The following is a 15,429-nucleotide window of genomic DNA, read 5'->3' as shown; positions in this document are numbered from 1 at the left end:
ATATATATATATATATATATACATATATATATGCATTTGTAAAACCGTCTCTGTTTTCCACATTTACCGAGCGTCTAACTAATACATTCCATATGCACGTCCTGTTGTTTTGTTATTTTTGTTTATAATGTTCGATTATTCGATTTGACTTCGCAAGAGAGGTAAGCTCTGTTTACTGTGCAAAAGTATGAGTCAGGTCATCTCCATTACAAATTCTAAAAGAAATGTTACAATTTATACAAAAGGTGGTGCTGTAACAATCCCCATGTGTTGTACGTAGCTGAATGCGTCAAACACTATTTGATTTATATTATTTGCACAACAGAAAAGTTAAGCGATAGATTTCATAGGTACAGGTATGAAATCAGGTACAATAACACTGCATCTACTGAAATTGTCAGGTATTTTATTCCAAATGACTGTAATGTTAATGAACAATCTAAAGCACATTTTCTGAGAAAATATTCTGACTCCACTGAACTTTCAGTCCTCGAAACACCATAGCAACAATGATAGCAGCATCTGCTACAAGACTAGAAGACGCCCCTACACCAACAACGGCGACAACAATATCGACGATGGAGGTAACTGCAATCGAAACAATAGAAGATACACTACTATCATGGACTACCATATCACAGATAACAAGACAACAACAACAGAAAACCCCTCAAAGAACAACAGAAGTGCCAATAACAGAGCAAAACCACAAACCCCCAAGATATATCACTCCCCGAATCACACCCCGCAGGCATGTCGTGTGGTGATGGTGATGGTGAAGATAAAATGCCTAAATGGTAAACACTTAATAATGGAAAGAAAAATGAAAAAAAAAAGCAATAATATGCCATCGATAAAAGAAAAAAAACTGGGAGATATGAATATATGTAGGAGTTGTTTTCGAGCAACGATGCACTGACCCTTAGCAGCTACATCACAACTATTAACATCGTCATCTTCATCACCAACACCACAACCATTATCACAGACACCAACCTTAGAAGCAAAACCTAATTCACATACGTACCAACAGTCAAAACTTTCCAACACGAACAAAAATGACATCAATAACTACATGATAATAAACACGATCAATAAAATCTAATGGATCACATACAGCGACGTTCAAGTGTCAAACACAATAACTATGTTACATTTGCTAATATTTTTCCTGCACGCATCAAAATCATCCAAGTACCACAAAGCATACCACAAAACATTTTAAAAAATGAATATCCCAGTGGTGTAGGATACTTCAGGGAAAATATAAAGAAAAGACTGTTTAAAGGTCTGATTGTGGAAACACCCATAATCAGTCAATGGGACGGAATACCTGTCTCTTCACAGGAACTAAGTGGGCCTTTATCGCCTTACAAATTCAATATAATATGGGCTTACTTAGCATAAGCAGTATAAATGAACGAAACCCAGGGTCACCATGGAAGTAGGGCCACCCTATTCAGCGACCTGAATTCACAGGATCGGGGCCATCAGCGTGACCATAATTTTCACTGGATACGAAACGAACACGTCTCGAAATCGAGAGGTGGAGTGGCTGTGTTGTTTCGTAAGTGTCTTAATCTCACTATAGGAAATATCTTCATGAACCCAAAGGGTAACTTGGTCTAGGACGTAAACATCAGTGAAAGGTCACTGACAGACTAGTAGTCATCTATACCCAAATTTCTTCAGTCGTCTAGCAATTTTCATGGGAAGCCCGATCTTTAATGATAATGGGCGATTTAAATTCCCTCTGAGATGCTCGTTTCGAATACTGCCGGATGGTGGAGTGCAAAAGTTTCCCAAACATGCTTAGAGTTTTCTGGTTGTCTGACAGCACCACGTGGACTGTACCCTGTCACTGGAAGCTGAACATGTCGTTCCCGGAGCGCCAAGCTTACAGAGTCCTGATTAACGAAAAGGAGTTAAATAGATAAGGTTTATTTATTTTGTAGTGATAGACGAAATTAGAGTAGAGGGGGAATTTACGAACTTAGAAGAGACGCTTAGGAAAAGCATGGAAATTGACGTGCTCGCAGGGAGATTAGCTCTCGAACAATTCTTCAACATGGAGACCGCATTGTCAAAGCTAATGCGTATGATCGAACATGATTGGTGAAGGTGCAACGTGACAACAAAGTCAAAGTTCAGCCTTTGTTGGACCGTAGCGGGTGTATGTTATTTCACCACAAGCAGATGCTTTCGATTTTTCTGTAGCACTTTGTTGGACTATTCGTGACGAGAGGTGGACAGGAACGCAGGAAGATTTCAGTGACCACTCGTCATGAGAAACGGAGTGTTGTAAAAGTCGATCCGAACCATTTAAATACGGCGATTGATGGTTAACTGCATTCTGGGGCAAATCACCTGCTTAAAATGGTCTACTTTACTAGCTTTAGTTTTATATATCAAACTTGTTAGAAGACTTCTTGGTAGATACCTAATGCAACTAGCAGTAGAACTGGAAAATTCCTCGTTCTGTGAATCAAGGACCGCCGGCACTTCTGTAAAAGTACCCAAATAAAGGATAATTGTTGGCCCATAACTCTGTTAAACGTTAATTATTATTATTATTATTATTATTATTATTATTATTATTATTATTATTATTATTATTATTCAGAAGAGTTACCTCAATCCTTTCTATATTAACCAAAATGAAGTAGATTGACAAATTTATTTTTTGAACCAGTGGAAGACACGCAAGATGTCGAAATATTGTTCACAAGATAGCAAATGGCACTCTTCTTTTAATTTTGACTCTATATCTTCAGGAGGAGTTACCTCAATCCTTTCTATATTAACGAAAATGAAGTAGATTGACAAATTTATTTTTTGAACCAGTGGAAGACACGCAAGATGTCGAAATATTGTTCACAAGATAGCAAATGGCACTCTTCTTTTAATTTTGACTCTATTATTATTATTATTATTATTATTATTATTATACCTCCGTTTCCAAAACCCCCAAGTACTTATAGCTCGTCTCTTCTATCTGCTTCATAACCTTCCCCGACAGTATCGATAGCCCGTCCATACATTTGATTTTGCCTCTCTTCAAGACTATCACACCACACTTTCTCGACCCGAACCCCATTCTGATATCAACACTGAAAGTATACACCGTATCAACGAGGGAACTGACGTGGGCTTCAACATTACCATAAAGTCTGAGATCATCCATGAATAACAAATGGTTGACATTTTATTGGCGGCTTTTGAATACATACCCAACGTTTGCTTTCCTCAGTATCAGTGTTAGAGGTATGAAGCACAGTACAAAGATCCGTGGGGACAGGCAGTCTCCTTGGAAGATGCCCTTTCTGATGTCTACTGTCCCTAAACTTCTTCCGTATGCTGTCAAGTCCGTCCTCCAATTCGCCATACTTTTCCCAAGCAATCGTTCAACATTCGATGCAGTACTAAATAGGAATCATATTATACGCCTTACGATAGTCGATCCATGACATGGTTAAGTTAAGTTTCCTTCTCTTGCAGTCTCTAAGTACAGTTTTGTCTATCAGGAGTTGATCCTTGGTACATCTGCACTTACGCTTGCAACCCTTCCACTCATGTGGCAGAACTCCATTTTTTCCAGATGTTCGTACATTGACTCTGCGAGTATTCCAGTCAATAACTTCTACAAAAGTGGCAAACAGGATATCGGCCTGTAATTGTCTACCGTATTGCTTTTTTCGATGTCTTTCAGGCACAGCACTGTCCTACCCAATGTCATTCACTCTGGTATTACTTGGTCAGCATTTAACAAGGTGTTGAGTTGCGCAGCCATTCGTGCATGAGATTCACCAAATCTTTTGATCCAGTAGCCTTGAACTCCATCTGGTCCCGGGACCTTCCAGATGCTCACCGTTTTGCTGGAAGTTACTTTCATTAGTAAAAATTGCATTTTCATCGTTATCTCTGCAGCTATTTTCCGAGACCCTTCTTCTTCTTCTTCTTCTTCTTCTTCTTCTTCTTCTTCTTCTTCTTCTTCTTCTTCTTCTTCTTCTTCTTCTTCTTCTTCTTTCCATTTATTATTAAAAAGTATTATTAAATGTTGTTTAGTTTCAACTTTTGTCTTGAACTTGAAATAATCATAAATATGTGAGTGTTGAAGGGAATAGTAGGAGGAGCAGTAGCAGCTTGGTGAATAGACCATATAAATAGAGGTCTGTAAATAGATTCCGCAGATGGTGACGAAGTCAGCAATAGTATAATAATAATAATAATAATTACTATTATTATTCCTTTCGTCTTCTCTGTATTTGGTTGTTGTTCTGTCGATATTGGTTCGCTAGATATCAAGCTGCATCCAGAAACCTTAGGTATCTAGAACCTTTATTATACTCCTTGCTATACAAATCCAACACACTTTGTTTAGAATCAGGAAATTTATTTCAGCTAACAACATCCAGCAAACATCTTGCAAATCTTCCTAAAATCCCTTTTTTAAATGATATAATGATAACATGGCAATTTCAGATTCACTGAAATGCCAGGTAATTTTCTATTTTCTCACGTTCTTTGCCTATTACTCTCTTTAAAATGGGTAAACAACATCGATAAAGCAACACACTCTTCTACATTTAATATGACGACATCTGGGCGTAAATATTCTATTTGTTTATTCGTTTAAATTCTCCTATCCCATAGCATCTTTACATGGTTGTTTCATGGACATGTTCTGTTTTATGGTCATACCATTTTCCTACATGCTCAAATACATATTTGTTTTATGGATTCGTAAATGCACTGTTTAAGGAACTCGGTGATGTGTAACGTTCTTATAAAACCTCTGTGCAAGCATTCTACATTCGGAAACTGCATGCATAACCATCTTCTCTCTTTTACCACGCAGTCTACTATATGCAGCCGAGATGCCTTATTCATCTATGTTCCTCCTCATTTATATAGTTTTAGTCACGTGGTCCAGCTTAGCTAGGATTAAGCCTTCTACCTCTTTCTTAATACTCACTTTGTTAGACCATGAAACGATTTCTGATTTCGATACTCTTATTTTGAACAATACAAAGAAACTACTTCCGTGTACATTTTTCTAGTCGAATAATTGCTTTCTAACCTTGTTCAAACCTTATTATTTTCTTTTAGCTAATATCTCCATTATTCTTCCTGCTTTCAAAATCACCTCATCACTATCAGCAACGTGCTTCCTGCTTGTGATTGTCAGCAGTTCCCGTCCTTCTATCTATGTTCTCACGATCTTCCTTTGTCGATTTGATAATTCTGACGCTTAAGACAGTGGAAGTATCTATACCATTCAAATTAGATTTTAGTATCCTTATCCTTCGGAAATGTTCTGATTTTGTCTTTCAGTGTTCTTTTGTTTATGCCATCAGCTTCCAATCTACAGTATCTTTCGTTCTCGTTCGGTAGATTTATTGTGTCACTATCATAGTATTTTTTCCTCAGAAGTACTCTACGCTTGGAAATAAATGTCATTGCTGAACACTACCTGTACCGACAAGGTTATATGATTCTCTCTTAGTCTTGTTTTTGTAACTTAAACCTAATACTCCAACAAAAACTGGTATGACTTACGTTTTTGCTCGTTGCTATCAGCACATTCTGATATTTATTCTTTTAATTCGGCATATTTCGAATCTTTTTTTCTTGTCTGCTACGCTTTTGTGTGAAAGAATAGCAGCGTCTATTATGAGTAATTTTCTCGTTTTCGCTGTCCTGTAATATTATCTGGTCTACGGTGTTTAATTAATCTGTCTATTAGTACATCAAGATTCTATAGAATGTTTGGTTTACCATGTTCATTTAGAGCCTTTGTTCTATTTCATTTGTTCTACTCCTCCAAGTTTTGTACCCATAGGTTTACAAAGTGACCAATTTCAAACAAACGTTATTATGCCATTACTTTTATTTTATTTGAGCCTGATATTAATATGGTCAATATTTCCCACTCACTGATTACACAGGCGGAACTTATTCGTTGAAGTTGTGGAATGATTATCACAGTTCACTGAATTAGCATTTAGAGTTTGATCTCGACCAGCTACCAAAAAACTCTCTGTTCTCCTCCCGTTATTTCGATTTCGATGCCACTGCCACAATAAGTCGTGATTTTTCACATTCTTGGTATCTCTGTGTACGTTTTCCTGCTGCTACATATCTTTCGCACTTCCTTTCTTTCGCTGCATTCTTCCCTTCAAGTCGAAATGCAAATAAGTTCTAGTTATACAACACCATATTTAAATACTTCTTCAATCTTTGCAAATAAGTGGTTTGTTGATCTTTGCTTCCCATCCACACAATCCGAAATGCTAACAACTCCCTCCACAACCTTCTTTTTAATTCATATACGACCGACATCTCAATTCAGATGAGGCGATTCATGCATTCTTCGGGATTTTCATTCCGCATTATAACGCAAGACGGCGACCGCCTACGTGCTGATCGCATTTATCAAATTCTTGGTTTAAGTTATCACCTCAATACAGGCTTTTATCGTTCCAAATACATTGTTTTCAATTTTTCTTCGTTCATTTTGCATAATATCAAATTTAATTATGGCTAGATACTTGCACCTACTTTTAGGATCTAAAATCCATTCTACTGATAAGATTATTCATCTAAATTCACTATCTTTCTTTCTACATTTTGGTATACCAAACCCCTTACTAATATCAATGTTATACGAGTGTGGGTTGAAAAGTTTATAAGCTAACTATGATGGAGCGATGCTAGCGCCGTGAAATTTTGCGTGCATTAATTTCAAAATTTCTTTTTAACAACTACATTGTTTTTCTTCAGGTAAACTAAAATCTAACCCGCAAAGAAGACTTCAAATGTAACTAGTTACGAATTCTCTGTTAAACAAGTACCTGCAGAAAAGGGGTTTAGCCCATAAGGACATTCATGATGATATGATTGCTACATTAGAAGTTGACGAGTCAGCTTTATCCACACTGCAAAAATGGGAAGCTGAATTTCGGAGGGGATGGAAGAGTCTTGACGGTGACCCAAAGTCTAGAAGTCCTGCAACTGCCACCATAGAGGAGAACATTGATCATGTTCACCACATGCTGATGGATGATAGACGATTGATTATAAATCAAATAACCAATGCTATTAGAATATCCCGAGTGAGAGTTGAGAATATTCTACCCAATGAACTTGGTATGACGAAGGTTTCTGCTCAGTGGCTGTCATGTTTTCTGACACCTGATCGAAAGTATACCAAGCTGATCACATCATGGGAAAACCTGACATAGTTTCAGGCATCTCTAGCTGGTTTCTTCAAGTGTTTCTTAATCCAGCATAGGTGTTGGCTTTATCACTTTGAGCTAGTGAGAAAGAGAGAATCCATGCAGTGGGAACACCCCTCCTCATCTGCTCCACAGAAAGCTAAGGTCGTTTCATAGGCAGGGAAGGTGATGGCCTCGGTCTTTTGGGAAGCAGGACGAGCTGTATTTATTGACTATCTTCAAAAGAACCACACCATCAATAAAGGGTAATATGCCAACTTGCTGAGGCAGTTATGAGAGGCTCTGAAGAGACCAAAATGAGCAGGAAAACTGTTTCATCAGGACAATGCTTCAGCACACAAGTCCTTGGTTTCAATGGCTGCTGTTGAACTGGTTGATCAGCTCCACTATTCTTCTGATCTGGCCCCATTTGACTATCATATGTTCCCCAACATGTAAAAGTTCTTGGTTGAGAACTAATGTCGCAGTGAAAATGACGTCATATCTAGTTGATCACATTTTCCTACCAACAGGTTGAAAGCTTTTTCACCAAAGAGATCCAAACACTGCAACACGGATGGAATAAATGTGTGGACCGCAATAAGGACTAGTTCGGAAAATAAACCTAATTTTTTACATTCCATGAGAGTATCGTGGTCAGCCTATGTACTTTTCAGCTGACCCTCGTACACCTTTACAGTATTCTGAAGTGAATTGATTTATTTTGCTGACTTTCTAGTCACCATGAAGAATAGATAATTTAGAGAAAGTTCATGTTCCCTTTCTCCCTAGTTTGTTGCCAATGTTGACTTTTCTGAGAGAATCAGGTTAACACCTCTTTTAACGACCAAATTTTCATGTGATTTCATGTTCACCACCAAGTTCGTTTTCCAATATGTCAAATACGATTTGTCAACACTTGCAGTTCTTTATTGCCATACTGTAAATGATAAGATACGCTTTATTACTGTTGAGCTTCTTGTTGCTCTTCTGTTCAATTGATAGTAATTAGTTTTCCATCAAATGATTATGTTTTTTTATGAGGAAAAAAAAAAGAATGAATGTTAGTAACTTCCAAACAGATCGAGACAGGTGAATGATCAACAATTTTCTATCGCATTTTCCATCGTTGGATCTTTCATACTCAAAGATGCTCGTCTCTCAAATATTCACTCTGATATACTTTCTTGTATTAGAATTTAAATTAGATGATTTTTTCCCCATTTTACTGTGCGCCTCATTTAAAATTCTTAGGCTGCATCTTTCCAAGTTGCTAGAATTCTTTCTTGCTGCAGGACATTGTTCTCAGTTATAGTGGCTGGTTTCGCTTTTTTGCATTCTGCATTTTCATAATGTATAGTGAGCAATCCCAAAATTCCTGTTCAAAAATCTGTTATTTCACCCTCATTTGGTGTTAATATTTCCATTGTATTTCTTCGAATGTTGCAGTAAAACTGAGTCTCATTCGATCCAGTATAATGCTTTAATCCTGGTTGATTTTGCGCGGGCTATTACTTGATCGATATGCTTTGCATTCATCCGTTCACCAATACTTACTGCAGCTACAAAAATTAAATTTTTCCAGTCTGATAATAATAATAATCTTTTCTACTAGAGGCGCAAAGCTTGAAATTTTGGTGGAAGGGACAAGTAGATTACATCAATATCACCATCACCACCACCACCACCACCAGATCTCATTCTCGATGTTATTATTGGGTTGTCCGGAAATTTCTTGCCGATTTATAGTAGTTTACTTTTCGACTTATTTGCCATGAAACCACCTCAATTCTGGGAAGAGGGTATTTTCAAGTTAAAGGAAGGATGGAGACGCATTGTGCAACAAAATGGTTCATATTTGGTTGATTAAAAATGTAATGGCAAGTATTTATTGACCTTTTTCTTTCGTTTAAAAATCGAACCGCAATGTTACAATTTTCTGGTAATGTCATATCAATCACCATGTGGGTTTTATGCTTGAAATTATTCATTGTGAAGTTTGATTTGTTTTCATTGATTTTCCAACCTTTCTGCACCGGTGTGTCGCATAAAATGATAACTTTATCATTCTTGGCAACTGTTTACGATTGTGATCATAGAATTTTTCAGAGATTTTGATGTTTCCTGTAGCTTTTCCAGTAGTAGTACTATTTTTTAGCGATAAATATGTTCGTTTTAATTTTTAGTTTGTGTTAATTTAAAAACATTTGGTTCTTGGGAAAATATTTTTGTCTCTTTCATGACTGAATAGAGCTTCTTACTCTTTTCATCATGCTTGACATTTTCCAAAAGTGGTGGTGGGAAGGGTCTTCTGATGTTGAGAGGTAGGTGATGGTTTTATAGTTTAGTTTGAGTTACACGAAACCTCTACTTCTCTCTGCTCTTCGTAGGTAAGTTCTGTCAACATCTCCCATTGTATGGTGCCTTTTGGCTTGGTCAGCATTTTCCTTGTTCTAGTATCAACCATAACAAGTGTATCAATGCATTTAGTTCAGTCTTTAGTATTATTCTTATTCTCCTCTAATACTCTTTTCGTATTCTCTCTTTCGCAGCAGAGTATTGCATGTCATCTTCATTAACTTTTAGGTATTCATGTGTGCTTTCTTAACTAAGTTCTTTGATTTCGGTGGCATTACAGTAAACTTACTTGAGTAACTTTAGCATATCTTATCTGAACTTCATTTTAAAATCATTACTGAGGCTCTTCATAATTGTTAATAGGCCAACTTGTTATCATTCTTGGCGAAGGTTCCAGGTCGTCCATATGAAACAAATTGCTCAATTTGCTGTTTTCCGTTTCATACCTGTCGGCACTGTTATTGAGTGAAGTGCTGAGTGATGTTCACGCATCCCTAAATATTATCCACTGATACTGATGGATCTTAATGTTAATGATCCTTACTTGTGTTGCTTACCAAATTTTCACCCTCTCTTTTATGAAATTGGTGGTTAGAGGTCCAACGACCTTCACTATTTTAGGCATTTCTTTTGTAGTCAACTCAGGCTGCTGGTAAGTTTCTTTCTTGATTTGGTTATGAAGATGCATTTATTTATCTATGCAACTGGTTTACTTATTTGTGCAACTGGTTGTGAAGATGCATTTATTTATCTATGCAACTGGCTTACTTATTTGTGCAACTGGCTTACTTATTTGTGCAACTGGTTGTGAAGATGCATTTATTTATTTATGCAACTGGTTTACTTATTTGTGCAACTGGTTGTGAAGATGCATTTATTTATTTATGCAACTGGTTTTTGCACCTATAACTTCCCTTTCTATATTTCTCAACTACTGGTAGCAAGTTATTGATGATTAAAAGGGTGTATATCATCTCGGTGATAAGATCTGGTAAGATAAATCTTGTGTTGGCCTACTCGGAATATCATCTGAATCTTTTACGGCATGGTTGGACGCATTGGTTCCGTCTTGGTTGGTGCTGAAAAGATATTTTGTCCAGAAATCCGCCGTCCCATCAAGTTCAGGTAACTTCTGGATACTAGTGTTTTTTTATGGCGCTTGAGGTTTCAGTCACATGAGCATTCCTAGTTAGCTATGCTCTATTTTAACCCCACCTTGTTTTTGGATTCAAGATATTTCCATTTTGTAGTGCTTGTCACTTTACACAATTTTGCTCCAGAAATTCCAACTACAATTTTCTTCGTTGATTTCTATTTTCTTTTTTCCACCATATATTTGCATCATCTCTGAAGGTTTAATTCTATCTAAAGAAGTCACTTCTTTTCTCATATCTCATAAGTCTGTGTGCTATTGCTTGGATCTTTTGTATTAGTATTTCTATTGCTTATAATCTATCAGTCGACTATCTGATGTTGAGCCATCTCTTTAGTTCTCTCTCTGTATTTTTGATATTTTTCTATTTTTCTATTTCACTCAAGAAAGATAAGTCTTCACGTAGTCTTTTCATCTATTTCTCTATCTTAGCCTTTCATTTAGGTTGTTTTCTTCTTCTTTGTGACTTTTGCCTGGATATTTCATTGTTAGCATATATCAATTATTTGATTTCTGTTAAATTGATTGATTTCCGTTGATTTCTCTCCATTATGACATTGACTTTGTGTAAGGCCAAGTTAACAAGTTTGATAGTTTTCTTGGCTTTCTCTTGTTTCTTGATTTTAAGCGATAAAGATCGTTGGTTTGAGGAATTCCTTTGACCGCTTTCTACCTCTCGATGTTTTTACATCTATGTTACTGTTTCTTCATCCTACTCTTTGCCTTGTTGATGTGCTGTCCCAGACACTTGGATTGGGAACGACTCTATAAGGACTTCGTCTTATTTCTATTATCTCAAAGTTTTGGTCTGATCGTTGAAGGGCTATTTTTAGACTGTGTGTAACATTGGTAGTTCTTGGTATATCTTTTATATTTTCATTCCTATCGACTTATTTTGTATTGCTTCGGCAATACATATACTAAAATTGGAACGATACAGAGAAGAATAGTATGGCCCCTGCGTGAGATTATGACATTGCAAATTTGCGAAGCGTCCCATATTTTTCTAAGGTGGTGAGCTGGCAGAATCACCAGCACGTGGGAAATAAAACGCTTGGTGGCATTTCTTCCGTCTTTACGCTATGGGTTCAAACACCGCTAAGGTCAACTTCACCTTTTGTCCTTTCGGGGTCGATAAAATAAGTACCTAAAATAAGTACCAACTGAGCACTGAGACTGACATAATCGACTTCCACTTGCTCTCAAAATTTCTGGCCCGTTAATTGAAAGACGCATATAAGTAATCAGGTGTAATAAGGAGGTTTAAGGCTAACGAATATGTTTAGGGTTAGCAGAAATCTTCGAGGTTAATAAATGTTCTGTGAGAAAATATGGAAAAATGTTTACATATCTTATTATAACTTTTTAAAAATGAAAATAGCTATGTCTATTCTCATATTAATTAACAGTGTTCTTACCGAAATGGTTATATATACGCTGTATATATAACTTTTCTATGTCAGATTTTGGGTGGTGCATCCTAAATCCTGTCATTATATTTCTTGTTTTCCTGTCTATTTTGATTAGTTCATTTAGTGTCCAGTTAAGGATATTGTAGCTGTAACTTATAACTGGGACGGCTAGAGTGTTGATACCTATTATCTTGTCTTTCGCATTGAGCTCTGTTTTCAGTATTAATATAACTCGTCTATAGTATTCCTGTTTATTTTCTCTTTCATTTGTGTGTGTTGTATCGTATCCAGTTGATTGTTTCCTAAGTATTTGTGTCTGGCTTTGATCTAATTCTCGCATTGCATTTGCTTTATCAACTGTGATGTTGCTACTCTTAATTAGTTTTCCTCTTTTCAATGTTGCTTTGGCACCTTTTTCTAAGCCAAATTTCATGTTTATTATTATTATTATTATTATTATTATTATTATTATTATTATTATTATTATTATTATTATTATTATTATTATTATTATCCAGTAGTGTTATTTTTATAGCGTGCTTTCACTTCACTACAGAGCGCAGTTCTGTCTATGTGCCTTGAGTATGTGCTGTGGTTTGCTGTGGTGTTCTTATGTTTACTGTATTGAAAGTGTTTTGCGTAGGATGTGTGCAGTGCCCAGTAGTGCAATTTTCTATATGTTATATATATTTGTAAGTCCTGGTGTTTTTCTTATGTATTTGTCTGAATATTTTTTTATCATACCTAAGACGCCTACTATGACAGGAATTGTTTCTGTTTTTAGATTCCACATCCGAGTTACCTCTATTTCCAGGTCTTTGTATTTTGAAAGTTTCTCCATTTCTTTTAGGGAAACGTTGTCATCTGCTGGTATTGATACATCAACTAGAAAGCATTTTTTTCCTTCATGATCTCTGACAACTATATCTGGCCTATTGGCCATAATTTCTCTATGTGTGTATAGTGGCATATCCCAGAGTATAGTTGCTTTCTCGTTTTCTGTGACCTTTTCTGGCGTGTACCCATACCGTCTTTTTTCTGTTGTTATTCCAGTGTTAGCATATTATTATTATTATTATTATTATTATTATTATTATTATTATTATTATTATTATTATCATTATTATTATTATTATTATTATTATTATTATTATTATTCTTATTCTTATTATTATTATTCTTATTATTATTATTGAAAGTGAGAGAGCAGTGCATGCCATCAAAGTGACACTGGGGTAAAGTATACGAAGCCCATTGTACCCATCATGACTATCCGTCTTATAAGGGTATACCAAGCACATGCATCACAACCATATGTGCGCGACATGGTGATCTCATATGAAGATAAACAGCGCATGACCTCGAAGGTGGGGCCCAGTAAGAATTTTCTTCAGGTCGAGTAACCCATCCCGCTCAAAAGGTCCCTGAATAAGGTTTGTTTAAGGATGTTGAGCAAAACACCCACGTTTCTAAAATGTAGAAGGTATGTTGTTCCTTCAGTCAACCAGACAGGTATTTGCTCTGGGTTATAGGTGACATCAGTCAGGTATGCAGCAAAATTTTGGTGTACTTCTGTCAAACAGTTCAGCCGGAAGTTAGGAATCCGGTCCAGTCCTGGGGTTCTCCATTTGTGAAACTTTCTAAGAACACATCTTAGATCCTCTACGCCTATTGCCTCCCATTTCTACTCTTCAACCTCATCCAGTCTCACTTTCTCACGTTCTATCTTGCGAGCTTCAGCATTACATTATTTTTGTTGCTCCATATCTTCTTCCAAAGCCCTTCCATTTTCACAGTCTCAGGTGGCTCCTTAGGGAGCAGAAGTAGCGGGGAGACCATCATAGCCATGTGTTGAGAGGAATAATAAATGCCCGGATGCAGTACCAGGCAGTGGCTCTCATGGCTTCTGATCTTAATTGATTGGAAGCGTTATCATGTACATTGTTTTGTCTTGGTATAAAAAGTTGGGCTACAGCAAATATTCTGCTTAATACCACAGATTTGCTTGTCAGTTGTTTGACCTTAACCAGTTGAACATGTCCCTTAGTGGCTGACGATATGTGCATCTCTGATCATGAGCAGAAGTAGTGGGGGAGCATCATTGCCATGTGTTGAGAGGAGTTCTTTGGGGTTTGAATAATTCACCTTTAGAAACATGGGTGTTTTTGGGATTACATAGACAATATTTTACGTAGGATATGATCAGTTACCATGAGCACTGTTTTGAATTTCTTCTTCTTCTTCTTCTTCTTCTTCTTCTTCTTCTTCTTCTTCTTCTTCTTCTTCTTCTTCTTCTTCTTCAAATATACAAAAAAAAAAATTCAATAAGTGTATCGTACCCTTTCTTCAGTCGTCCTGATGAGATACTCTGGTAGCTTTTGCGCACACCGTGTATGTGATCTGTTGTGACATAACGACCGTCCGAATTCAAATCACTGCTCCTGATGTGGGCGGTTTCGGACGTGCCGGGCGGGAAACCTTCACCATGATCGACTATAGCTTTTTTCCTTGTGTTGCAACATGAATTCATGAGTCGTTCGTGGTGTTCCCACGGGAGTTGTTATTGAGATCCCATCTCTCTCTTCCTCTCTTTATTTGTATATACACATGCACATGTATGTACATACACACATATATAAATAGCATGCTTGCATTGTGTTACTTCCATACCACAGTAATTATCATTATCACCATCGTTCTACCCATAGCATTTAAAAATATTATTAATATTATGGGTCCTGGTAAACTGCAGCAGACCTTCATCACTATCTCTCAAATACTCGGCAAGCGTTCTCTTTTCACTCATTATACACTAATCTATACTAATCAGTCCTCTATCACCATTCTTTCTTTTATATACAGTCTGTTTACGTTTGTAGTTAACACTTAATGCTATCTTTTGCGCTTTCTGCATGAATCCAGGGGTCATTCTCAACTAGTTTTTAGCTCCTTTACTGGTCATTTCAAGTGCTCCCAGAATCACTGGTATTGTAAACGTCTTGAGAGTAGGAGAAAGACTAGCAGCTTGTGAATAGTCCAATTTCTACAGGTCTGTAAATACATTCGGCAGATGGTGAAGAGATAGGCAGTGGGCATTCATGTGCGATAAGGAGACAAAAGAAGCCTCACAACTTTGAGGTCAGCAGAGGTCAAATTTGCTTACTTCTACTAGCGATCAATGAGAGCGCTAACCTTGGTTTTGAAAAGAATCAGTTCACCTTGTTCTATTTTTAATTACTGATAGAAGTAATAATAATTATAATGTATATATATATATATATATATATAT

The 15,429-nt window shown here is 36.7% G+C and overlaps 1 protein-coding gene and 1 non-coding gene across 3 annotated transcripts in view; both read left to right on the top strand.

Moving 5' to 3' along the window:
- The window catches only part of LOC106878532 (arg8-vasotocin receptor), a 184,105-nt gene that overhangs the window by 39,550 nt on the left and 129,126 nt on the right, over nucleotides 1-15,429 (top strand). The gene's annotated exons all lie outside the window — the stretch shown is intronic.
- LOC128247715 (U6 spliceosomal RNA) lies at nucleotides 11,626-11,734 on the top strand. Its single transcript, XR_008264080.1, has one exon. It is a non-coding gene; the product is annotated as a U6 spliceosomal RNA (small nuclear RNA).

This window comes from Octopus bimaculoides, chromosome 4, assembly GCF_001194135.2.
Source record: "Octopus bimaculoides isolate UCB-OBI-ISO-001 chromosome 4, ASM119413v2, whole genome shotgun sequence".
Lineage (NCBI taxonomy): Eukaryota > Metazoa > Mollusca > Cephalopoda > Octopoda > Octopodidae > Octopus > Octopus bimaculoides.
Note: the sequence above shows the minus strand (reverse complement) of the source record. Positions and strands in the feature narration are given on the sequence as shown.